Source organism: Saccopteryx leptura, chromosome 10, assembly GCF_036850995.1.
Source record: "Saccopteryx leptura isolate mSacLep1 chromosome 10, mSacLep1_pri_phased_curated, whole genome shotgun sequence".
In the NCBI taxonomy this organism is placed as follows: Eukaryota; Metazoa; Chordata; class Mammalia; order Chiroptera; family Emballonuridae; genus Saccopteryx; species Saccopteryx leptura.
In genome coordinates this window covers 57456047-57482025 of record NC_089512.1, presented here as the reverse complement: position 1 = coordinate 57482025, position 25979 = coordinate 57456047, and the positions used below count along the sequence as shown (strand labels likewise).

The window sequence follows — 25979 nt, the reverse complement described above, 5'->3', positions numbered from 1 at the left end:
GAGGAAGATGAGTTTTTTTTGGTTTGAGGTCAGACAGGCCAAGTTTGGCAAGATTTTTGAGGACACAGTTGAGGGAAGTCTGGCTGGACGGTTTGGACTGAGAGGAGCCCACAGTAGAGGAGACTGGTGAGACAAGGGGGCGTCCCTGCCTTCAGTCACAGTTCCGAGAGGAGAAAAATCTCTGCAGAAAGAGAGTCTCAGACAAGAGGTCATCACCCCAAGGCTGAGATCCCAGGACACAGGAGAGTGGCCTGGCTAGGCGCGCCTAGACTTTCGTAGAAGTCCAGTAGAGGAGTAGAGGCAGACCACTCGTAGATATGGGTTCTGAAGTCAAAACCGTCCGACCAGGAAGGGGTGTTTTTAGAGAGAAAATTGGAGGCCAACCGGAGAAGGGAGAGGGAGAAACTCCTTACCTTTCTGGTCCAGCAGGGGTTCAGGACAGGGACAGATCACCAGCCAATCAACCTACAATGACACGTCCAAACAGAATCAAGGAGTAAGCCCAGGACAAGCTGCCGCTGCCCACTGCTTCCCTGGTTGTAAGTTTGGATGACAAAGAGGGATCATCCAGGCAGTTAGTACTCTGTCCCGGGTTTCAGCACCAAATGTTGGAATCCATGGGAGTCGGAAAGACCAGAGTAACAGGCTTTACTGAAAGGAAGAAAGGAACCCTGCCGGGCACTCCTCCGGAGAAGTGCACTGAAACAGACTCTGAGGCAAACATTTATTAAGGTGGGGAGAGCTTTGAGCAAGTGTGCACTGAGTCAGCAATCCTGGTGTGCTCCCTTCTGCAGTCCTACGATTTCGGCTTCCTGGAACGCTTTTCCTCAGGGCAGCTGACCAGCTTCCTAGAACTTTTCTGCTTCAGGGGTGATAGTAAGTAAGCAAGGGTGGGGTCAGATAGACAAGTGGAACAGCAAAAGGGAGGTTTGGAAGTTTTGGTAAATTCATGTATCTATCAGTGAAGAGACCTGGTGGGGCGACAAGAAGCGCCTCCCGGACCCACCCGGCCTCCCCAGCCCCCGGCCAGCCGACTCCCTCCTTACCAGGGTCGCTCTCCAGCTCCAGCCAGCCCTTATTCATCTTCCCGTGGGGCGACCCCTCAGCGCCATGACCAGGCCCTCCCGACCCACTGCCGCCCCCGTCGGGAGCCCCTGACGCCCCTAACCCCACACACAGACAACGGGGCCTGTGCGTCACCCACCGGCGCCGGCGGAACACGTCACCACAGAGCGACTGTCTCCGCCCCGCCTCTGGGCCAGTCCTCCGCGGGTTTGACTCCACAAGTTGGAGCGCTGCGGTTGAGGGGCGGGGCTAGAAGGAAAGGGGTGGCGAGTGGCCCGAAGGGGAAAAGTGCGTCAGAAGGAGGGGCGGGTTTCCGGCCGTTAGAGGTATCGCTCAGCCGACAGTCGGCGTAACCGTAGCATCCAAGGCCGCGGTCTCTCTGAGCCCTCGTCCGCGTGACCCGGCCCCGTTTGCGCGCTCGCCGGTGCAGTCACCGCGCAGGGGGCCGCCCGTGAGGAAGCTACACGAATAAAGCTCCGGGATACAGGCGCCCTCGGCGACAACTGGGCGGGAGGCCCGGCCGAGAGCGGCGCCGAGTACCACCTTGAGGAGCGAGCGGCGGAGGCGACCCCCAGCGCGGCCCCGCACCAGTCTTCCTGCAGGCGCGACCTGGTCCTGGTCTGGCATCCGCGAGATGCTCCTTGAGCCCCTTCGCGGGCTGTTACCTCCCGGGGTCGGTTGTGGCCACACAGACGCGTAGTTTCCAAATTAATCGTTGTTTATTCTGGCGGCGGGGCCGAACACGCTTATTTATTTTTAATCTTTTCAGCAGGCTTTTTACCTAGCATTAATCCAGCGAGACAACTAGGAAACCGTTTTAAGGGAGCATCGCTCGGTTAGGGAATCTCGGACTGAGCCGCTTGCGGAGGCCCCGCCCTTACATGTCCCTCCTCGAATGCTTTGAAGAGCGTTGCGTCTTCCCATAACTATCAGTGTGCACGCGGCCCCTTTTCAAGGAACCTCTTGGTCCAGGGATGCAGAGAACTTGAGTGTCACGGTTTTATTTTTATTGCTAGACGATTGTGATCTTCCCGACAACTTGGAACCTCTCAGTAGTCGGCTCACGTGGATCCCCTAGTGCACACGCCCTTCTCTCTCCTCCAGCCAGTCCAAGTGCTCTTTTATTCCTTTTTTATTTATTTATTTTTTGTAAGAAGCCATCCAATGCATTGCTTCTGCAGTTGCAACTCGTGGGTTACAAGAAGTGATGGAGCAAATTCAAGGAAAGGAAGGGCTGTCTAGGCTTAGTAGTTGCCTTCGCAGTTGTATTCATAGAGCAGCCGAAAGTCTTTGAAGATGTTCATTCTCTCCGGCTGTGCAGCGAGGACGTGGGTGCTGGACTGTGTCCCTGGAGTGATCTGATACATTCACTTCTAGGAAGTGCTGTCCTTCTGTCCCCTGACTAAGTACTGTCCTCCCTTCATAGGAGTGATTTTACTTCTTTTGCCCCCCCCCCCCCATCACTTTCTGGGATTTCTCCTGACAAGTGAAAACAGTCAATTTGCAGTCTGCTGACATTGGTGGATGGAGTAGTGGCAGGGTGTCTTCTCCACGTTTAGGCATTTTACTCTCTGCTCAGAGCTAGACGAAGGTTAAGAACCGACCAAACTTCTATGGCCATCTGAGCCTGGTGAAAAGCAACGGGAGGCAAGCGGTGGTTTGTCACTATTCTCTCTAGTCTATCACTAGAGGGAGTTCTTGCTTTAGGCAGTGGACATCCCATAAGCTCCTCCTCCTAGAAAAGAACTATCTTATCTAGCTTTGACTGGGCAGAATTAAGACACCCATACTTGGGGGGCAAAAGGAGTCTTTTTTTCCGGAGTACTACCTCATGAATTTAGTAGACACAAAGAAAACAGCCAATTAGCCAGTTCAAGCAGTGGTTCCAAGTTCTTTTACTGCTGCGTGATAGCAGTACCTCTAACCTTAGGCAAATGCCTCTCTCTGAACTCTCTGTGCCCCAGTCTCCTCATCTTAAAAATGGGGATAATAATGGCACCTATTGCATGGGGACAGGGGCTTGTATGTTAACACGTAAAATGTCTAGAACAGTCTTTGACATAATTAAGTTACTGGCTATTACTAGCATTGATACTGGGTGGGTCCCTTATATTCTGTCACATGGGTTGGGAGGTGAAATGCACTGTTGCTTTAACCCTGTAGAACTTGATAACCAACTATAGAATTAAATTACTGACCAAGATATGTTTATTTTATAGCCAGAAGAGCCTTTATCTCATAACAATATAGAAGAATTGAAGATAGGAGAGAGAAGCTTCAGCGAATGAAGACTACACAAGGAAAGAAGGAATGTCAAAGATTGAGGTACAGTAGGTGTCATAAGGGAGTTTGGGATAAATTATTCAATGGCCTGTGATATGTGCTATAATTTTTTCCCTCTTTGCATAGACTTGAGGGTTAGGGTTGGGTAGTGTGGAAGCACATACCATTAGTATTGTGGAAGCTGCCCAGTAATCTGTCCTCCTAGGACTATCCCTAGAAGCAAAGTGCTGACTCACAAACCCTACAGCCTAGGTTCATATCTTGGTTCTAGTACCTGCTAACCAGGTGACCTGAAACAGGTTACTTCATTTCTTTATGCCTCCATTTCCTCATCTGGAAAATATGCATAATAATGGAACCCACTTAAAACATTGTGGAGATTCATTGAGGTAACACATGTAAAGAGCCAAGAATAATGGCTAGCAATAGGAAATTCTTAAATTTAGTATCATTTTATTAAGTTTTGTGAATGTGATACCACCTGAGATTCAGAGTAACTGGTAGAAGAAACAGTAAAAGGGTGTTTGCTGCTACTTTGATTCAGTCAACACAGGCAATGCAGGCACCAGGAATGGAAAGATGGTTACTATCTCACATTCAAACAATTCAGTAGGTATGTTTTGTACTTTCAAAAAATATGAGGCCCTGGCCGGTTGGCTCAGTGGTAGAGCGTCGGCCTGGCGTGCAGGAGTCCTGGGTTCGATTCCCGACCAGGGCACACAGGAGAAGTACCCATCTGCTTCTCCACCCCTCCCCTTATCCTTCTTCTCTTTATCTCTCTTCCCCTCCCGCAGCCAAGGCTCCATTGGAGCAGGGTTGGCCCAGGCGCTGAGGATGGCTCCATGGCCTCTACCTCAGGCACTAGAATGGCTCTGTTTGCGACAGAGCAATGCCCCAGATGGGCGGAGCATCGCCCCCTGGTGGGCATGCCAGTGACAGAGCAATGCCCCAGATGAGCGGAGCATCGCCCCCTGGTGGGCATGCCGGGTGGATCCCAGTCAGGCACATGCAGGAGTCTGTCTGACTGCCTCCCCGTTTCCAACTTCAGAAAAATACCCCAAAAAAAAAGAAATAGGGTCCTGCTGACTTAGTGGATAGAGCATCAGCCCAGCATATTGATGTCCTGGGTTCAATTCCTGGTCAGGGCACACTGGAGAAGCGACCCTCCGCTTCTCTTCCCTTCCTCCTTTTTTTTCTTTCCCTCCCACAGCCAACTTGATTAGTTTCATTCAGCGTGGCCCCTAGCACTGAGGATAGCTCTGTTGGTCCCAGCTCAGGCACTAAAAATAGCTCGGTACTCAAGCATCAGCCATAGACAGAGTTGCCATGTGGATCCTGGTTAGAGCACATGTGGGAATCTGCTCACTATCTCTCCTCCTCTCATCTACAGAAATACATACATATATACATACATATATATATATGCATATATGAAATAGAAAAAGAAATTGATGTGTTAGCCTTTAGATATTCTGGTACTTCATCAGACCCACGGATGGCATTTTGAAGGAAATGCTACAAGGGATGTTGACAGGATCCTCAAAGACCACCTTGTTACTTCTTCCTTCTCTTATATAGAAAATCTTCCAAGACGAGAAGGGTGACCCAGAAGAAGCCATCTTCAGGGCCTGGTAAGAAAGACTGGAAGTTCTGTTAGGATGCTGCCTCCCAATCTCAGGAAAGATCACCTGAATTGCTCCTCTCACTGTCAATCCTGCTTCCTTCCCAGATTCTCTAAAATGCTGAAGAACTCAGGGTCTGTAATCTTTAAATGTTGCATCCAAAGTTCAAGAAACAAGTTAACTAAGGCCACTTGAGACAAAGAGAAAAAAAAAGTAAAGAAAAAATTGAGCAGTTGTAGCCAACTCCTTCAAGTGTGGCTGAAATTAAATAAAGACCTAAATGATACCAAATAACATTTTATTCCAACCTCCGTCCTTGTCAGAATGACCCTCCCAATACTCTTCTCCTCCTGGTCCTTAGATGGTTATGCTCCCAAAGTAAAGTATTAACATTCTCTCCTTCAGTATGCCGGCTATGCTTTCGAGAACCTGGGGATCCCGAAAAATTAGGGTAATTTCTTCAGAAAGACAATCTCAGTGTGCACTATTTCTGTCTTGTGAGTATAAGGCCCTCTTTGCTTTGAATGTCTCATGGCTTTTTCTGTACAATTGGTTCTCCATTTTTGCATCCAGCCTCAGCTCGATAGCCATGTTTGTTCTCCTTAATAGCTTTTTTCTTTTAAAATCTAATCTTTAAATCGTAATATCTGTATCTAATGTAAAATCCTAAAAAGTATATATAAGATATGTACAAGGAAGTCTTTTCCCAAAATAATATTTCTCATCTTTTTACCTTTCCCCAGTTGCAAATGCTAGCAACAGTCCTTCCAGTTATTTTTTTATTAGATATAATTAAATGCTGTAGAATGTACTTATGTTATATATATATATATGTATATTTTTATATAAACACTGAATCAAAATAAATATCTTCATCACCCTATAAAGTTCCCTTCTGCTCTCCCCGTCAGTCCCCTCAGAGACAATCACTGGTCCATAGATAGCTTTTCCCTATTCTTTTTTTTTTTTTTTTTTTTTTAAGACTTTATTTATTCAATTTTCAAAGAGGAGAGAGAGAGAGAGAAGGAGGAGGAACAGGAAGCATCAACTTCCCATATATGCCTTGACCAGGCAAGTCCAGGGTTTTGAACTGGCGACCTCAGTGTTCCAGATTGACGCTTTATCCCACTGCGCCACCACAGGTCAGGCGCTTTTCCCTATTCTTATGCTTCATATAAATGGAATCATACAATTTGTACTCTTTTGTGTCTGGCTTCTTTCACTCAGTGCAGTGTTTTGGAGATTGATCCATGTTGCTGCATCTGTTGGTAGCTTGTGCTTTTTTATTCCCCAGTATTTTGTTGTATGAATATATTTTAATTTGCTCATCTATCCACTTGTTGATGGACATTTGAATTGTTTCCTTGGGAGTCATTATCAATAAAGTTGCTGTCAATACTCATATACAAGTCTTTTTTGTGAAATGTATTTTTACTTCTCTTGGGCAAATTCCTAGGAGTGGATTTACTGGTTGTATACTGACTGTATGTTTAACTTTATGTGAAGCTGCCACATCACTTTCCAAAGTGGTTGTACCAGTTTACACTCCCACTAGCAATTTATGAAGTTCCAGTTGTACAATAATCTTGATAGAACATGATATTGTCCATCTTTTTAATTGTAGCTGTTCTACTAGGTGTGTACTGCTATTGCCCTGTGGTTTTAATTTGCATTTCTCTGATAACTTAAGATGTTGATCTTCTTTACATGTACTTATTGGCCATTTATATATTTTCTTTTATGAAGTGTCTATACAAATATTTTGTTCTTTTTAAAAGTTGAGTTCTTTTGTCTGAATTGTAAGAGTTCTTTACATATTCTGGATACAAATCTCTTTTCAGATATATTGTAACTATTTTCTTCCTATTGTAGCTAGCCTTTCATTTTCTTTATGATCTTTCAAAAAACAAAAGTTTTTAATTTTGATGATGTCCAGTTTATCATTTTTTTTCTTTTATTGTTAGTGCCTTTTTGTGTGCCCCAAGAAATCTTTGCCTACCCATTGAATTACTGGTATCTCGGTGCCTTTTTCAAAATCAATTGACCATATGTCTATGCACCTTTTTTTTTTTTTTTTTTTTTAAGAGAGAGAAAAAGACATGAAGAGAGAGAGAGATGAGAAGAATCAACTCGTAGTTGTAGCACTTTAGTTGTTTATTGATGGCTTCTCATACGTGCCTTGACTGGGAGCTCCAGCCAAGCCAGTGACCCCTTGTTCAAGCCAGCGACTTTGGGCTTCAAACCAGCAACCATGGGATCATGTCTAAGATCCCATGCTCAAACCTGCGACCCTGCACCCAAGCTGTGAGGCCTGTGCTCAAGCCAAATGAGCTTGCCCTCAAGCTGGCGACCTTGGGGTTTGGAACCTGGGACCTCAGCGTCCCAGGTCAACGCTCTATCCACTATGCCACCACCAGCAGTCAGGCTATATCTGTGCATCTTAATGATCAGTTTCATACTATTGATCTGTATGTCAATCCTCACACCAGTACACCACCATCTTGGTTATTGTGGCTTTATAGTGTCTTGAAATTAAGTATTGTAAATTTTTCGTATTTTCCAAGATTGTTTTGGCTGTCAGGTCCTTCTCTTTTTCATGTAATTTTTATAGTTAGCTTTAAATTTTTCTTTTAAAAAAGCCTTTTGGGATTGTGATGGGGATTGCATTGAAGAATGGACAAAGAATATTGAATCCCATCAACATGATATGTAGTTCACCATTAGCAAATTTTTTTTACTGACAAAGACTTGCACATCTTTTGATAAATATATTTCTAAATATATTGTGATTTTATGCTATTATAAGTGGTATTTAAAATTTTCATTTTCAGGTTTCTTGCTGGTATATAGAAATGCAATATATTTTTGCACATTGATTTTATATCCTGCAATCTTATTAAATTCACTTATTAGTTCAGTAGGTTTTTTTGAGTTTGGGGGTTTTCTGGTGTTTTTGTAAATGTATTAGCATTTCCTATGTACACAATTATGTTATGTGTGAATAAAGACAGTTCTATTTCTTCCTTTCCATTCTTTGTCTTTTATTTCATCTTCTTGCCTTTTTTGTACAGGCTAGGACCTTCAATCTAGTATTGAATAGAAGTTATGTGAGTGGATATCCTTGTCTTGTTTCCAACATTAGGGAACAATATCCAATTCTTCACCATTAAAATACAATGTTAGGAGAAGACAAGATGGTGCTGGAGTAGGCGGATGTACCAACATCCACCTCCCAGAACCAAAGTGGATTACAAACTAATTTTAAGAACTATCATCTGGAAAAACCAACCTTGGACTAAACTAAGAGGACTCTTCAACCAAGGAACACTGAAGAAGCCAAACCGAGACCGGTAGGAAAAGTGGAAACGCGGAGAGGGCTGCCCAGCTCCCTGGAGCGAACGGCAGCCGGGAGAGACTCGCGTGGCAGGAATTGAGTTTAACGGAGAGGGGAGGGTCCTGAGCCCCAGGAACAAAGCCCCAGCCTGCAGCCCAAGAGCCTAGAAGAGGTGTATGGACAGTATTTAGCTGGAAACAGGTCAGGATACTGTTTGTGAAAAAGAGACTGATTTCTCAGACCCAGGATTCTTAAAGGGACTGAGCAGAAAACCTCTCTCACAACCACTCACCTGGGGCTCTGGGGGATGGGGAGAGAGTAGAGGACCAGAGTAGCAGGAAGAGTGTAATCTAGGAGGCACAGGGAGAAACATTTTGGGAAACAGCCACCCTAACCCCTGGGATGAGTCACTCCCCAAATATGAAGTGAATATTTCCCCTGGAAACAGCAATACCAGCAAAAGGAAGCAGGGCACCAGCCAAACAAGGTTTCCCATGGCACTCAGAGCAGAGTCCCTTAGAAGGAGGGAGATTTCTGGGCTACAGTTGGAAGTCTTAGGGTCTGAGTGGCAGCGCCCCCACCCACACGGCTGAGGGCTCACCCCAGGGCGGGCGGCAGTGGGACGCGGAAGCACCCGGAAGCACGATTCTATCAGCAAGGGCGGAAGCCGGCTGGCCACCACTGGGCCCAGGTGTGAGCTTAGTCTTGCCTGGCTGGGGAGGAGGGGGCGTGCAAAAGCGGTCAAGCCCAGCTGCGGGCAGCTTGTAATCCAGCCTGTGGGGGGAAGGGCGGGAACCCTGGAAGAGGTGGAGACTGGCCCTTGAGCAAGGGCGCAGGAGCACAGCCTTTTCCCGCCCGCGGAACCAAGGCTTGTGGCCTGACTTGGGAGCCGGCTCCTCCCGTGGGGTTGGAGCCAAAAACCCAGAACAGGCAGAGTCCCACTACTGAGCGTGGGCATGCAGTCCTGCCTGGCCTATGGAGCCAAAGCTTGCAGCCGTCCCACGAGCGGGCTCCTTCTGAAAGGGCGGGGTGAAAGCCCAGAAACAGGCAGAGACCTGCAGCTCAGCAAAGGTGCTCAACACTGTGCTCAGGGCCGAGCATAACGCCACCCATGGGGGCAGGGCAAAGGCCAAGGCCACCAGGCTTGTATGCCGGAGTACGTGATCACAGCCACTCCCATGAAGGAGAGGCGGAAACCATAGCAACGCCCATACCCAAATGCCCTAGGCAGCAACAGCAGAGGGGGGGCCGGGCCTGCAGACAGACCATACCTAGGGAACAGAGGCCATACCCAGTGGACTCCAGTGGCCAAAACCTTCCATTACACAGAGAAATGAGGAGGCAAGGAAATACAACACATGAACCGAGAAATCCCCAGAAAACGACCTGAATGAATCAGATAAAACCAAATTACCAGATGCAGAGTTTAAAATAACGATTGTTAGGATGCTTAAAAATACCAGAACAACAATAGATGGTCATTATGAACAGCTAAATAAAGAGATAACAAATATAAAAAAGGACATTGAATTAATAAAAAAGAATCAGTCAGAAATGACAAATACAATATCAGAAATCAAGAACACAATGGAAGGAATTAAAAGCAGGATGGATGAAGCTGAGAATTGAATCAGTGAGTTAGAGGACACGATAAAGGCACAGAAGCAGAGCAGGAAAAAGAAGAGACTCAAAAAGTCTGAGGAAACTCTAAGAGAGCTCTGTGACAACATGAAGAGAAATAACATCCGCATCATAGGGGTTCCTGAAGAAGAAGAGAAAGAACAAGGGATAGAGGCTTTGTTCAAGCACATCATAGCTGAAAACTTCCCTCAATTAAGGCTGGAAAACATCTCACATGTTCAAGAAGCACAGAGAACTCCATTAAAGAGAAACCCAAAGAAATCAACACCAATTTAGAATCAGTTTCTCATTTGCCGTGAACATGACCACAAAACATTTTCCCATTAGGTTTTTTTTCTGCTACATTGCTAGCATTCAACCTATTGGGAACATTTTATTAACCTTTATTTTCATAACATGGGCGGTAAGTGTCTATAATACAGTGTGTCTGTAAAGTCATGGTGCACTTTTGACCAGTCACTGGAAAGCAACAAAAGACGATAGAAATGTGATATCTGCACAAAATAAAAGGAAACCCCTCCCAAACAAGAAATCAACACCAAGACACATCATAATTAAAATACCAAAGCTAAGTGATAAAGAGAAAATATTAAAAGCTCCTAGAGAAAAAAGACTATCACCTACAAAGGAACCCCCATAAGGATGACTTCCGACTTCTCAACAGAAACACTTGAGGTCAGAAGGGAATGGCAAGAAATATTCAAAGTAATGCAGAACAAGAGCCTACAACCAAGACTACTTTATCCAGCAAGGCTATCATTTAAAATTGAAGGAGAAATAAAAAGCTTTCCAGACAAAAAAAACCTCAAGGAATTCACTACAACCAAACAAAGGCTGGAAGAAATGCTAAGGGGCCTGTTGTAAACAGATCAAAGTGGAAAAAGAATATAGCAAAAGAGGAATACTGTTTTAAAGAATAAAATGGCAATAAACAATTATGTATCAATAATAACCTTAAAAATGGATTAAATGATCCGATCAAAAGACATAGGGTAGCTGCGTGGATAAGAAAACAGGACCCAGGCCCTGGCCGATTGACTCAGTGGTGGAGCGTCGGCCTGGCGTGCAGAAGTCCCGGGTTCGATTCCCGGCCAGGGCACACAGGAGAAGCGCCCATCTGCTTCTCCACCCCTCCCCCTCTCCTTCCTCTCTGTCTCTCTCTTCCCCTCCTGCAGCGAGGCTCCATTGGAGCAAAGATGGCCCGGGCACTGGGGATGGCTCCTTGGCCTCTGCCCCAGGCGCTAGAGTGGCTCTGGTCACAACAGAGCGACGCCCCAGAGGGGCAGAGCATCGCCCCCTGTTGGGTGTGCCAGGTGGATCCCGGTCGGGCTCATGCGGGAGTCTGTCTGTCTCTCCCCGTTTCCAACTTCAGAAAAATACCAAAAATAAAAAAAAAAAGAAAAGAAAAAAGAAAACAGGACCCATACATATGCTGTCTACAAGAGACACACCTTAAAATAAAAGATGCACATAGAGTGAATATAAAAGGGTGGAAAAAAATATTTCACGCAAATGGAAATGAAAAAAAAGCTGGGGTAACAATACTTATATCAGACAAAATGGACTTTAAAACAAAGACTATAATTAGAGACAAAGAAGGTCACTACATAATGATAAAGGGAGCAATCCAACAGGAAGATATAACCGTTATAAATATCTATGCACCTAATATAGGAGCACCTAAATATATAAGGCAGACTTTGATGGATTTAAAGGGTGAGATCAACAGCAATACCATAATAGTAGGGGATTTCAGTACCCCATTAACATCACTAGATAGATCCTCAAGAAAGAAAACAAAGAAACAGCAGACTTATTGGACACACTAGATCAACTCGATTTAATAGATATCTTCAGAACCTTTCACCCTAAAGCAGCAGAATATACATTCTTTTCAAGTGCTCGTGGTATATTCTCTAGAATAAACCATATGTTAGGGCACAAAAGCAGTCTCAACAAATTTAAGAAGATTGAAATCATATCGAGCACTTTCTCCGATCACAATGGCATGAAACTAGAAATCAACCACAACAGAAAAACTGAAAAATACTCAAACACTTGGAAACTAAATAGCATGTTATTAATTGATGAATGGGTAAACAATGAGATCAAAGAAGAAATAAAAAAATTCCTAGAAACGAACGATAATGAGCATACATCAACTCAAAATTTATGGGACATGGCAAAAGCAGTCCTGAGAGGGAAGTTCATAGCATTACAGGCATACCTCAAGAAGCTAGAAAAAGCTCAAATAAACAACTTGACCCTACATCTAAAAGAACTAGAAAAAGAACAGCAAGTAAAGCCCAGAGCTAGTAGAAGGAAGGAAATAATAAAGATCAGAGCAGAAATAAATGACATAGAGGCTAAAAAAATAATACAGAGGATCAATGAAACCAGGAGCTGGTTCTTTGTAAAGGTAAACAAGATTGATGAACCTTTAACCAGACTCACTAAGAAAAAAAGAGAGGACTCAAATAAATAAAATTAGAAATGAGAGTGGAGAAATAACAACTGACACAACAGAAATACAAAATATTTTAAGAAAATACTATGAAGAACTGTATGCCAAAAAACTAGACAACCTAGATGAAATGGACAAATTTCTTCAAACATATAATCTTCCAAAAATCAATCTGGAAGAATCAGAAAACCTAAACAGACCAATTACAACAAATGAGATTGAAACAGTTATCAAAAAACTCCCAAAAAAGAAAAGTCCTGGGCCTGATGGCTTCACAAGTGAATTCTACCAAATATTCAAAGAACTAACTACTATCCTTCCCAAGCTATTTCAAAAAATTCAAGAGGAAGGAACACTTCCAAGCTCCTTCTATGAGGCAAGCATAATTCTGATTCCAAAACCCGGCAAAGACAACACAAAGAAAGAAAATTATAGGCCAATATCCCTGATGAACTTAGATGCTAAAATACTCAACAAAATATTAGCAAACCGGATCCAGCAATATATGAAAAAACTCATACACCATGATCAAGTGGGATTTATTCTTGGAAGGCAAGGCTGGTACAATATTCGCAAATCAATCAATGTGATTCATCACATAAACAAAAGGAAAGAGAAAAACCACATGATAATTTCAATAGATGCAGAAAAAGCATTTGACAAAATCCAGCCCCCATTCATGATCAAAACTCTCAGCAAAGTGGGAATACAGGGAACATACCTCAACATGATAAAGGCCATCTATGACAAACCCACAGCCAACATCATACTCAATGGGCAAAAATTAAAAGCAATCCCCTTAAGATCAGGAACAAGGCAGGGGTACCCCCTCTCACCACTCTTATTCAACATAGTTCTGGAAGTCATAGCCACAGCAATCAGACAAGAAAAAGAAATAAAAGGTATCCAAATTAGAAAAGAAGTAAAACTATCATTATTTGCAGATGATATGATATTGAATATAGAAAACCCTAAAGTCTCAGTCAAAAAACTACTAGACCTGATAAATGAATTCAGCAAGGTGGCAGGATATAAAATTAATACTCAGAAATCAGAGGCATTTTTATACACTAACAATGAACTGTCAGAAAGAGAAATTAAGGAATCAATCCCCTTTACCATTGCAACCAAAAAAATAAAGTACCTAGGAATAAATTTAACCAGGGAGGTTAAAGACTTGTACTCAGAAAATTATAAAACATTGATAAAAGAAATCAGGGAAGATATAAACAAGTTGAAGCATATACCGTGCTTGTGCTTAGGAAGAATAAACATTAAAATGTCTATATTAGTGGATAAAGCGTCGACCTGGAAATGCTGAGGTCACCGGTTCGAAACCATGGGCTTGCCTGGTCAAGGCACAAATGGGAGTTGATGCTTCTAGCTCCTCCCAACCTTCTCTCTCTGTCTCTCTCTCCTCTCTCTCCCCCTCTCTGTCTCTCTCTCTCTCCCTTTCTCTCTCCTCTCTAAAATGAATAAATAAAAAATTTTTTTTTTTTAATTTAAAGAGCCTGACCTGTGGTGGCTCAGTGGATAAAGCGTCAACCTGGAAACGCTGAGGTTGCTGGTTCAAAACCCTGGGTTTGCCTGGTCAAGGTACATATGGGAGTTGATGCTTCCTGCTCCTCCCCCTTCTCTCTCTCTCTCTCTTCCCTCTCTATAATGAATAAAAAAATGTCTATATTACCCAAAGCAATTTATAAATTCAGTGCAATACCAATTAAAATACCAATGACTTACTTCAAAGATATAGAACACATATTCCAAAAATTTATATGGAATCAAAAGAGATCACGAATAGCCTCGGCAATCTTGAAAAGGAAGAATAAAGTGGGAGGTATCACACTTCCGGATATCAAGTTATACTACAAGGCCAATGTACTCAAAACAGCCTGGTACTGGCATAAGAACAGGCATATAGATCAATGGAACAGATCTGAGAACCCAGAAATAAACCCACACTTTTACGGACAACTGATATTTGACAAAGGAGGTAAGAGCATACATTGGAGTAAAGACAGCCTCTTCAACAAATGGTATTGGGAAAATTGGACAGCTACCTACAAAAAAATGAAACTTGACCACGAACTTACACCACTCACAAAAATAAACTCAAAATGGATAAAAGACTTAAATGTAAACCATAAAACCATAAGCATCTTAGAAGAAAACATAGGCAGTAAGCTCTCTGACATCTCTCGGAGCAATATATTTGCCAATTTGTCTCCACAGGCAAGTGAAATAAAAGACAGGATAAACAAATGGGACTTTATCAAACTGAAAAGTTTCTGCACAGCTAAAGACAATAAGAACAGAATAAAAATACAAACTACACAATAGGAGAATATATTTGACAATGCATCTGATAAGGGGTTAATAACCAAAATTTATAAAGAACTTGTAAAACTTAATACCAGGAAGACAAACAAGCCAATCCAAAAATGGGCAAAAGAAATGAATAGACACTTCTCCAAAGAGGACATACAGATGGCCAATAGGCATATGAAAAAATGCTCAATATCACTAATCATTAGAGAAATGCAAATTAAAACCACAATGAGATATCACCTCACACCAGCCAGAATGGCACTCATCAACAAAACAACACAGAATAAGTGCTGGCAAGGATGTGGAGAAAAGGGAACCCTCCTGCACTGCTGGTGGGAATGCAGACTGGTGCAGCCACTGTGGAAAACAGTATGGAGATTCCTCAAGAAATTAAAAATCGAACTGCCTTTTGACCCAGCTATCCCACTTTTAGGAATATACCCCAAGAACACCATAGCACTGTTTGAAAAGAAGAAATGCACCCCCATGTTTATGGCAGCATTGTTCACAATAGCGAAGATCTGGAAACAGCCCAAGTTTGTCAGTGGACGAGTGGATTAAAAAGCTTTGGTATATATATATATACTATGGAATACTACTCAGCCATAAGAAATGTTGACATCGGATCATTTACAACAACATGGATGGACCTTGATAACATTATACTGAGTGAAATAAGTAAATCAGAAAAAACTAAGAAGTGTATGATTCCATACATAGGTGGGACATAAAAATGAGACTCAGAGACATAGACAGGAGTGTGGGGGTTACAGGGTGAGAGGGAGGAGAGGGAGAGGGTTGGGGGAGGCATGAAGAAAATCAGTTAGAAGGTGACGGAAGACAATTGGACTTTGGGCTATGGGAATGCAGCATAATCAAATGTCAAAATAACCTAGAGATGTTTTCTCTGAACATATGTACTCAGATTTACAAATGTCACCCCATTAAAATTAATCAAAAAAATTTAGCATAGGGGCCTTGGTAGCTCCTGCTTCCCCAATAATGCATTGTGCAGACCCAATTACTTGGAAATCAGATAATCCTGTATGGGTAGACCAATGGCCCTTTTCTCAGGAGAAACTTAGAGCAGGTGCTCAATTGGTACAAGAGCAGCTACAGCTTGGGCACATTGAACCATCTAATAGCCCATGGAATACACTTACATATTTTGATCTTGTCACCTCCTTGATTATCAAGGGGCATAGATGACCCTTACAGCTTATATGTTTTGAGCCTCAAATTATTGTTGTTCCTTTTTTCAAAGGATCAACAACAATGGCTCTGGGAAACTTCCACTAAATGGCAAATCGCTTTTGCAAATCAATGGACAACTTTATGCTGAAACAGTCAACTTAAAATCAGCTCAAAGACTAGAATTATATGCCATTATCATGGCTTTTCAGCATTTGCCATATTCCTCCTTTAATCTATATACAGACAGCAAATATTTACTTATGGTTGTTTCCACTATAAAGACTGCTGTCTTAGGGACAACTGCTGATGAACTATTTCAGCAGTTCCTCCTTCCTCAAAGACTTGTATGTCAAGATAGAGCTCCATGTTTTATAGGACATATTCGAGCTCACTCCATGTTGATCAAGCTACCCAAAAGAAAATTATTTGGAGCAACCATGACAGATTGAGCAATTCAGTCTCATACTATTCATCACCAGAACGCTGCAGCCTTGTGTAAACAGTTTCAACTTTCTCGGGAAGCAGCATGGCAGATTGGTAAATCCTGTCCAAGCTGTCCTATACTACAATCTGTCCCTTCATTTGGAGTTAACCCTCAAGGACTCCTACCAGGACAACTTTGGCAAATGGATGTTACTCATATACCTTTATTTGGCAAACAGTCCTATGTCCACGTTACAGTGGATACTTATTCTGGATTTATAGTAACCTCTGCCAGAACAGGAGAGGCTGCTAAGCATGTTATAGCTCATTATCTGTATTCATTGTACTATTATTGGTGTTCCTAAACTGGTTAAAACTGACAATGCTCCTGCACATGTAGCAAAAGCATTTACTGTATTTTGTCAAACCTTTCAAATTATGGGTATTTCTTACAATCTTTAAAGTCAAGGTATTATTAAAGTGTACCCAGAAAATATTTTAAGGTCAATTTAAAAAAAATTTTTAAAGGGGGGAGTCATATCCTGGAACTCCTACGGGTCTACCATATCATGCTTTTTACTTAAAAATTTTTTTAATTTCTTTTGAATGCTGATGAACAGGAGATGCCAAATCTTTTTCTCCTGCAAACTTCTACCTTCTTTTATTTGATCTAGCTAATAACACTGTCTTGTCTCTTTCCAAATAGCTCCAGATATACGGAAAAGGTTTATATAGGCGGATGGGGATCCTCAAAACCCTCAGTGAGATCTTCTGAGCATGGCTTTTAAGGTACCAAGAGGCAGAAAAATCCCAATAAAGATCAGGTGAACTACTAGCTTTTAGGATATGCCCTTAAAGGCTCCAATGCCTCAAGGGGGTCTTATAGGATGCCATCTGGGTCTTGCTTCAATAGTGAAAAGGAAGGTCATTGAGCTAAAGCCTGCCAAGCTTACATGCCTCTGCTGTGAGGAAAAAGGGACACTGGAAGTTAGGCTTCCCCCTCGCTCCTATAAGGGAGGGTTCAGTCTCTTCCAGCCCTGCTCCAGCCACCTATGACCTAACCTTGCCCAGAATGCTGGGGTTTGCCACTGAAGGCAGAAGGTGCCCAGGGCCATCGGCCCCATCTACAACACTGTGGACAAGCCTAGGGTATTTCTTCCAAGAAGCAGGTAAACTGATCTCATTTGCACAAGGGCCACTTAACTATGTCTTGCCTGAATAGTCAGGTTTTTTATTCTTCCCTCAAAGGGTGTTGATAGTCCTATTTTCTGCTGCTTTGTTTAATATATAGTGTTTCCTTTATTCCTCCTACCTCAATGCCCCACTCATATTTCAGGCTGGGACCTACTCCTAATTTAGAGCTCTCTTTCCCCCTTTGCCAACTTCTATTATGAATTTACCTTTGCCACCCAGCTTAGTGTATCCCAAGGTTCTCTTTACCATGCCACAGTTGCAGAGCTCCAGGGAAAAGCACCCTGGTCTCATCTCTCCAGGCAGAGGAGAACAGAAGCTCCATCTCCACACATGCTGCAGATGGCTTTCCCAGTCTACCTGAATCATTACCAGCTAGAAGCAGCGGTAATTGCGACTTGGACATGAGCTGCAAAGTATAGAATTGTGACAACAATTCCAGTGCCATGCGGACTTTTCCTGGATGTGGACTTTTCCTGGACTCCTGCTCCTTGTGACAGCTCCTAATGGACTGAACTGGGGTTGGGTTGCATTTGAAGGGATTTGGAATGCTGTTGGTGCCAACTTGGACTTGGTGAGCATGTTAAGGACACTACTCTTTTATGGATTCTTGTTGTATTGGCCAAGAGTTTGCTTAAAGGCTTTAATCACTGTAAAAAAAAATGGAGGACTGGATGGAGAAGATGTGGCACATGTACACTGTGGTGTACTACTCAGCCATAAGAAATGGTGACATCGGATCATTTGCGGCAAATTGGTAGGATCTTGATGGCATTGTACGGAGTGAGATGAGCTAATCAGAAGGGACCAAGGACTACATGGTTCCATACATTGGTGGGACTTAAAAACGAGACTAAGAGGCCCTGGCCGGTTGGCTCAGTGGTAGAGCGTTGGCCTGGCGTGCAGAAGTCCAGGGTTTGATTCCCGGCCAGGGCACACAGGGTGCTTCTCCACCTCTTCCCCTCTCCTTCCTCTCTGTCTCTCTCTTCCCCTCCCGCAGCGAGGCTCCATTGGAGCAAAGATGGCCCGGGTGCTGGGGATGGCTCCTTGGCCTCTGCCTCAGGCGCTGGAGTGGCTCTGGTCGCAACAGAGCGACGCCCTGGAGGGGCAGAGCATCGCCCCCTGGTGGGCAGAGCGTCGCCCCCTGGTGGGCATGCCGGGTGGATCCCGGTCGGGCGTATGCGGGAGTCTGTCTGACTGTCTCTCCCTGTTTCCCACTTCAGAAAAATACAAAAAAAAAACCACAAAAAAAAAAACGAGACTAAGAGACATGGACAGGAGTGTGGTGGTTACCGGGGGGGAGGGGAGGGAAGGAGGGAGAGGGGAAGGGGAGGGGGAGGGGCACAAAGAAAACAAGATTGAAGGTGACGGAGGATGATCTGACTTTGGGTGATGGGTATGCAACATAATTGAATGACAAGATAACCTGGACATGTTTTCTTTGAATACATGTACCCTGATTTATTGATGTCACCCCATTAAAATTAATAAAAATTTAAAAAAATACAATGTTAGCTGTAGGTTTTTCATGGACTCTTCATTAGATTGAAGAGATTCCCTTTTATATTTAGTTTGCTGGAGGGTATCATGAATGTGTGTTGAATGCTGTCAAATGTATTTTCTGCATCTGTTGAGATGATCATGATTTTTTCCCTTAATTTGTTAATATGATTTGTTACATCAGTTGAATTCTATAATGTTGAACTAACTTCACATTTTTTGGTATAAATCCTGCTTGGTCATGATGTTTTACCCTTTTTATATGGTACTGGATTCAGTTTGATAATGTTTTGTTTCATTTTTACATATACATTTTACAAAAGATTGGTCTGTGATTTTTCCTGTCTTGTAAGTCCAGTCTGGTTTTGGTGTAGGGTCTTGGTTAATTTGAATGCATTTACAAGCATATACATTTCAACAAAAAAATAAACATAGTATACACAGTGTTTTGTATTTGTATTTTGCTTTTTTATGTTCATTCTATATACAACATATTGATCTAGTATTTTCTTTTTCTTTTTGTGACAGAGACAGATAGGGACAGGCAGACAGGAAGGGAGAGAGATGAGAAACATAAATTCTTCATGGCAGCACCTTAGTTGTTCATTGATTGCTTTCTCGTATGTGCCTTGACTTGGGGGCTACAGCAGAGCAAGTGACCCCTTGCTCAAGCCAGCGACCTTGGGCTCAAGCTGGTGAGCCTTGCTCAAATTAGATGAGCCCACACTTATGCTGGCGACCTCGGGATTTTGAACCTGTGTCCTTTGCTGATGCTGGGTCCCAGTCTGACGCTCTATCTACTGCACCACTGCCTGGTCAGGCTAGTTTTTTCTTTTTGATAGCTAATTGGTATTCCATGGTTAGGGGATTCAAAAAAGTATTAAATCCTTATTAAATTATATTTAGCTTATTTCTAATCTTTAACTGTTGATTTTTCTGTTTATAAAAAATGCATGATTATTGTAGAAAACAATACTTTAAAGTATAAAACAGAAATCACTCATATAGTCCTAAAGCCCTGAGATAATTAATGTTCAAATAGATACATTTTAAGCCTAATTGGGAACATACAGCTATAATCCAAGTGTCCTCAAGTTTTCTAACCTTGTAAGGCCACCTTTTCTATCATGTTCAACTGTAATAACCTGGGTCCCCATTCACATTACATATCATTACTGTGGAAGTCCAGCACCCTCCCAGTATTTGGAAGATTCTTGGAGTGGGGCCAGGGTGCTGACATTCTTCCAATACATACACACATGCACTGTTTATGAGTTCATAACAGTTTAGCTTCTTTTCCCTTGATTTTCCATTCTAGACTCTGCTTTGGGAGCTTTGCAGAACCAAAGAGCCCTTTAAAGTGTATTTTTATTTTTTTATTTTTATTTTGTATTTTTCCGAAGCCAGAAACAGGGAGGCAGTCAGACAGACTCCCGCATGCTCTGTTGTGACCAGAGGGGGTGATGCTCTGCCCATCTGGGGCGTTGCTCTGTTGTGACCAGAGCCACTCTAGCGCCTGAGGCAGAGGCCACAGAGCCATCCTCAGTGCCTGGGCCAACTTTGCTCCAATGGAGCCTCAGCTGTGGGAGGGGAAGAGAGAGACAGAGAGGAAGGAGAGGGGGAGGGGTGGAGAAGCAGATGGGCGCTTCTCCTGTGTGCCCTGTCTGGGAATCGAACCCGGGACTCCTGCACGCCAGGGCGACACTCTACCACTGAGCCAACCGGCCAGGGCCTAAAGTGTATTTTTAAAGAAAAGCTCCATTCCTTCCCTTAGCTATGGCAGAATGACTACAGTTAAAACATTGTAAAATCCTGTTTCCCTTCCTATAGAGAACACACTCTGAGAGGAATATTTATTCTGTACCTGGGGGCAGTACCGCAGAGGGGTAAGAGTGTGGGTTCTGTGGGTCTGGAAGTGAATGCCGCTCTGCTGCCTCCTTGCTGTGTGACTCCAGCCATACTTACCGTGCTGCACTTCAGTGGCCTCCTCGATAAGATGAGGATCACAGTAGCATCCATATCACAGGGCTGTGGAGAGCATAAAATGAGTAAGCACACAGGCAGTGTTTCCAAAAAATGCTCAGCACACAAAAGCAGTCCTCAGAAAATGAGAAGCAGCACAGAAGTGGGTAAGAACCCAGGTTTTGCAGTTCTGTGGGCTTCAACCTGTCACATAATTTCTCCTATAAAATGGGGGTGATGTGGATTAAAAGGACAGCATCCTACATATAGTTAATGCTATGTAAGTCTTTGTTAAGTAAATTACCTTATAAATACATATATATTCCGCCAAGCTATATTTCTACTCTGCCTTCCTGCACCCCAATGCACTTTTTCACTGATCATCAATGTTGACAGTCTGGTTCTGCTGCCTCCCAGATTCTATCTAGCAAGCTGCCTCAGCGGGGCCAGTCAGAGGTTTCCATGGATTCCTGCCTGAAGACATCAAAAAGAGGCAGCGCGGGCTTCTCGGAAGGTTAGAATCCCCTGGAATGGGGGCCTTGGGTGAAGCCTCTTTTCATACTTTCCTGATCACTCCTGTTCTTTTCCCTTGTTGCTCATCTAGAAGTCAAAGGACTCCTGGATTTCCCAACTGGTCCTTTTTTTTTTTTAATTTAGAAAATGAAATTTAACAGGGTGACATTGGTCAATAAGAGTACATAGGTTTCAGCCTGACCAGGCGATGGCGCAGTGGATAGAGCATCGGACTGGGATGCAAAGGACCCAGGTTCGAGACCCCAAGGTTGCCAGCTTGAGCGCGGACTCATCTGGTTTGAACAAAGTTCACTAGCTTGGACCCAAGGTCGCTGGCTCGAGCAAGGGGTTACTCGGTCTGCTGAAGGCCTGCGGTCAAGGCACATATGAGAAAGCAATCAGTGAACAACTAAGGTGTCACAACAAAAAACTGATGACTGATGCTTCTCATCTCTCTTCATTTCTGTCTGTCCCTATCTCTCTCTGTCTTTGTAAAAAAAAAAAAGACTATATAGGTTTCAGGTAAACATTTCTATAGCATTTGAACAGTTGATTATGTTGTATACCCATCACCCAAAGTCAAATCATTTTCCTTCACCTTATATTTGTCTCTCTTCCCTTCCCCCCACCCCCTTACCACACCCCCCTCCCCACTGGTCCTTAAGTTCCACGCTTCTCTGGGGTGTAGTATCCTAAGTGAGGAGAGGGAGCAACATCCTGGGAAAACAAAAAAGAAGTCAATGCTCTTTGAAGCCCCTGAGCTTTCTGGTCCACGGAGGAAAGGGAATGGCTGTTGCTTCCCAGAATTTCCATTTCAGAGAATGATGTGTCTGTCTTCCCCGAGGCCCTGAGCACTGCCTGGGATCTCATTTGCAGATCTGCTTTGTGTGCAAGAAAAAGGGAGCCGCCATCAACTGCCAGGAGGATCATTGTGTCAGAAACTTCCATCTTCCTTGTGGCCAAGAAAGGGGTTGCCTTTCACAATTTTTTGGAGAGTACAAGTGAGCGATGAAGGGGAAAAGTCCGGCTGCCCTTTTGCAACTTGCTATTAATTAGCCACTAATCAAATCAGAGTCCAGTTCTCACGGGCCTGTTTTGATTCACCATTGACTCTGTCCCCTCCATTCCATAATGAGAAATAGTGTCAACTTGGCAATTTCACGGGGTTTACTTTTTGCTTCCCGTCCCCTTCTTAAATTACAAACAGCTGAGGTTCCTAGTGGCTCAGAACGAAGTGGGGCTTTCAGGAAAGAGAGAGGTTGTGGAGATAGTCTCTTCCAATAGCTCGGAAGAGCAGCTGTGAGAAGGTTATCCTTCAATTTCCCCCTCCTTCCCCTTCTCCCCCCCATCCCCCTCTCCACGCTGGAGCACAGAGGTTTGCTGGGCACTAGCTTGAGCAGGTGATTGCCCTTCCTAGGCCAAGCAGCTGGAAAAATCCATCAAATCAAAACCAAGCTATTTACTCTGCCACAGATCATTTTGTGAAAAACATCGCCCAACACAGGACATCCAGTGGGGGAGTGTGGGGGAGGAAAGCTGTGTCTTATGTTGTGAAGACTTATCCCAAGCAAGTGTTGAAAACATCCAGAGCCCATGCTGTAGTCAAACTATCTACCACCGCCAGTGCATACAGGTGAGGCTTCCTCCGCCCTGGGACCTTCCTCTATTGCTCCAGCTCAGACACCTTGGGAATGCTCAGACAATCTGGACTGGAGGCCTGTATGCAGAGCTGGTTCCAGGCAGTCAGAGGAAAGTCAGCCCAGTCTCTGGACCTCATTCATGATGAAATTTAGACTGAGCAAAATCCTCGGGAAGGCTAGAACAAATGAACTCATCCTAGAATGAGTCAGGTAGCTTCTAAATCAGCCTTGCTTCCTTGGGTGGAAGGAAAGGGAAACATGTATATACCAGGTCAGCACTCCTGAGCGCCATGACCAGAGGAGACAGCTAAGGTGCTCCTGGGAACTCTCTCAAACTTGTGGCCCCTGGTCTGACACCAGAATGTGCAGCCCTCACCCAACCCATCCAAACTTTTTTTTCCTGTAAGCCCCAGTCAAGTGTTGTGGTTTTTTTTAAGCAACATCTTTGTGAGGTGAGGGTGGGGGTGGAAATAAGCTAGTCAGCCATAGTGTTTTTACAAACAGAAAGTTTTTCATTGTTTTTCTTACAGAAATATGCCCACACATCAGGAAAGCATTTCTTCAAATGTCTACATTGTAACAATCGAGAAGAATTTCCTCAAGAAATGCTAAGAATGGGAATTCATATTCCAGACAGGTAGTGGAAACTCTAAAGCAGGAAATGAGCCAGGGAGTAGGTTGCCTAGATTTCTAGAAAGGAGGAGAGTGTGAGGACAGTTTAGAAAATTAAGAAGCAGCCAAGGCATTGTTATCTGGTAAAGAGGGAAGGGGTGGAGGGAGAGCTTTTCAATTATTAAATAAAAGGGGAGGGCCTGACTGGTGGTGGTGCAGTGGATTGAGTGTCGGCCTGGGATGCCGAGGGCCCAGGTTTGAAACCCCAGGATCCCGACTTGAGCATGGGATCATAGACATGACCCCATGGTTGCTGGCTTGAGCCCAAAGGTCGCTGGCTTGAGCAAGGGGTCACTGGCTTGGCTGGAGCCACACACACCCCCCATCAAGGCACGTATGAGAAGCAATCAATGAACAACTAAAGTGACAACTACAAGTTCATGCTTCTCATCTCCCTTCCTGCCTGTCTGTCTCTGTCTGTGTGTCTGTCTCTCTCTCTCTCTCTCACTAAAAAAAGGTGGCGGGGGTTGGGGCATTTTTGGAAAGTGAGCTTTGGAGATCAGGATTCCCTGGGTTAGGGGTAGGGTCATGAATTCCAGTGTGGAACAAGGAATCCCCATGTTCTATTCATCCTGCTTCCCCTTCCCACTGCCAGGCCACCCACCCAGCCTTGCTGAAATTCAGGCAGCCTGTTGAACTCTTTTGCTGTGCTAGTTTGAGGTCTTCCTAGTTCTTCCCAGGTGGACAAAGGTTTCACCAACCAATTACATGTCCCTTACTCACTGTTTCTTCTCCCACTGCAGAGATGCTGCCTGGGAACTGGAGCCAGGGGCTTTCTCAGAATTGTATCAGCGCTATCAGCATTGTGATGCCCCCACCTGTCTATATGAACAAGGCAGAGACAGCTTTGAGGACGAAGGGTAGGGAAAGACTTCTGGTTAGAAAGATCTTCATCAGTGCTATCTTAGAGTTAGACTTTGGCACAGTTTTTAAGAGCAAGTAATTCACTTTTGCCTGCAGACTTCAGGGTAAACATAATTGTTAAGTCCCATTTTTGAGCAGCCCAGGACGGACTCACACCCACGTGAACAGGTCTCTGCAGACTCTGCTCCTGGTGTGCAGTGGAGAGACACGCGGGGCCAATTCCTTTCCAAATCCACCTTTCCAATGTCTGCCTGATTGTGGGGTCCTGGGATCAGCACACAGCCACACATTTGTCATGAGTAAAATGTACAGAAAAAGTGCCTGAGAAGCCCTCAGCAAATGCCCAGCTTGTAGTGAACATCCTGAGATGGAGTTAGTGTTATATTTGTGCCCACAACCCTTCCCTGTCTTGCTGTAGGAGGTGGAGCCTTATTCTGTGTGCTACATGTGGATCCCATGGAACCCACAGGGACTGCTCCTCTCTTAGATCCAGCAGTAAGAAATGGGAGTGTGAGGAGTGTGCACCTTTGTGTGAAGTCACAGGTGGGACTGAGGGATGGTCTGGACTAAGAACCTGGGGGCTGGGGGTGAGGGGCACTTGTGGGGCCTGGGAAAGGAGGAGGGCAGGCCACCAGATGGGATTCCGTGGTACCTTTAGTTTGGGAAGGAAAGTGGCTATGGAGGAGTTTAAAGACCTGCACCTGGGAGAAACAGAGGGCTGAGTTTTCCTCTCCTACCTTTCTTTCACCACAGACTACGTACCTGAAAACTCAGGTGACATCCCCTGCTGCAGCAGCACCTTCTGCTCTGGGGGGACATTTCTGCAGAGACAGCAGCCTGGAGAAGAATCTGCACCCGTCTTGGATTGATTGGCCAGGACGTTCCTCATTAGAGAAACCAGAGTCCTCTGGTGGTAGAAGGGGCCACTCCTGGCGGTCCAAGGGTGTCAAAATCACTAAACGCTGCAAAAAAAATACAAGTAACAGCTTCTAAGTAGTTGCTGCTAAGCACATTTGGGTACAAAGCTGTGTCCTCCACTGAGTTTGGGGAGGGAGCACTTTGGGACTGTGAGACCAGGAAAGGGGCCAGCACTGAAACTGAAACTATGAGCCAAGGAAGAGAAGTCCCAGAGAGCGTGAGGACAGAGCAGTCCAGATGCGCCTCTGCTCTTTCTGCCTGATTCCCAGAGAGCCCTGTCTTCTCTTCTTCCACCAGATCCTTCCACCCTAATCTGGTTCTCATATGCCTCTTCTTACTTCCCCATATTTGTTATGCAAATAAAA

The 25979-nt window shown here is 44.2% G+C and overlaps 1 non-coding gene and 1 pseudogene across 1 annotated transcript; both read left to right on the top strand.

Moving 5' to 3' along the window:
* The first annotated feature begins 454 nt into the window (after positions 1-454).
* Positions 455-25979, top strand: LOC136382316 (PHD finger protein 7-like; annotated as a pseudogene).
* On the top strand, positions 10204-10319 carry LOC136382702 (small nucleolar RNA SNORA32). The gene has a single exon (XR_010747322.1). It is a non-coding gene; the product is annotated as a small nucleolar RNA SNORA32 (small nucleolar RNA).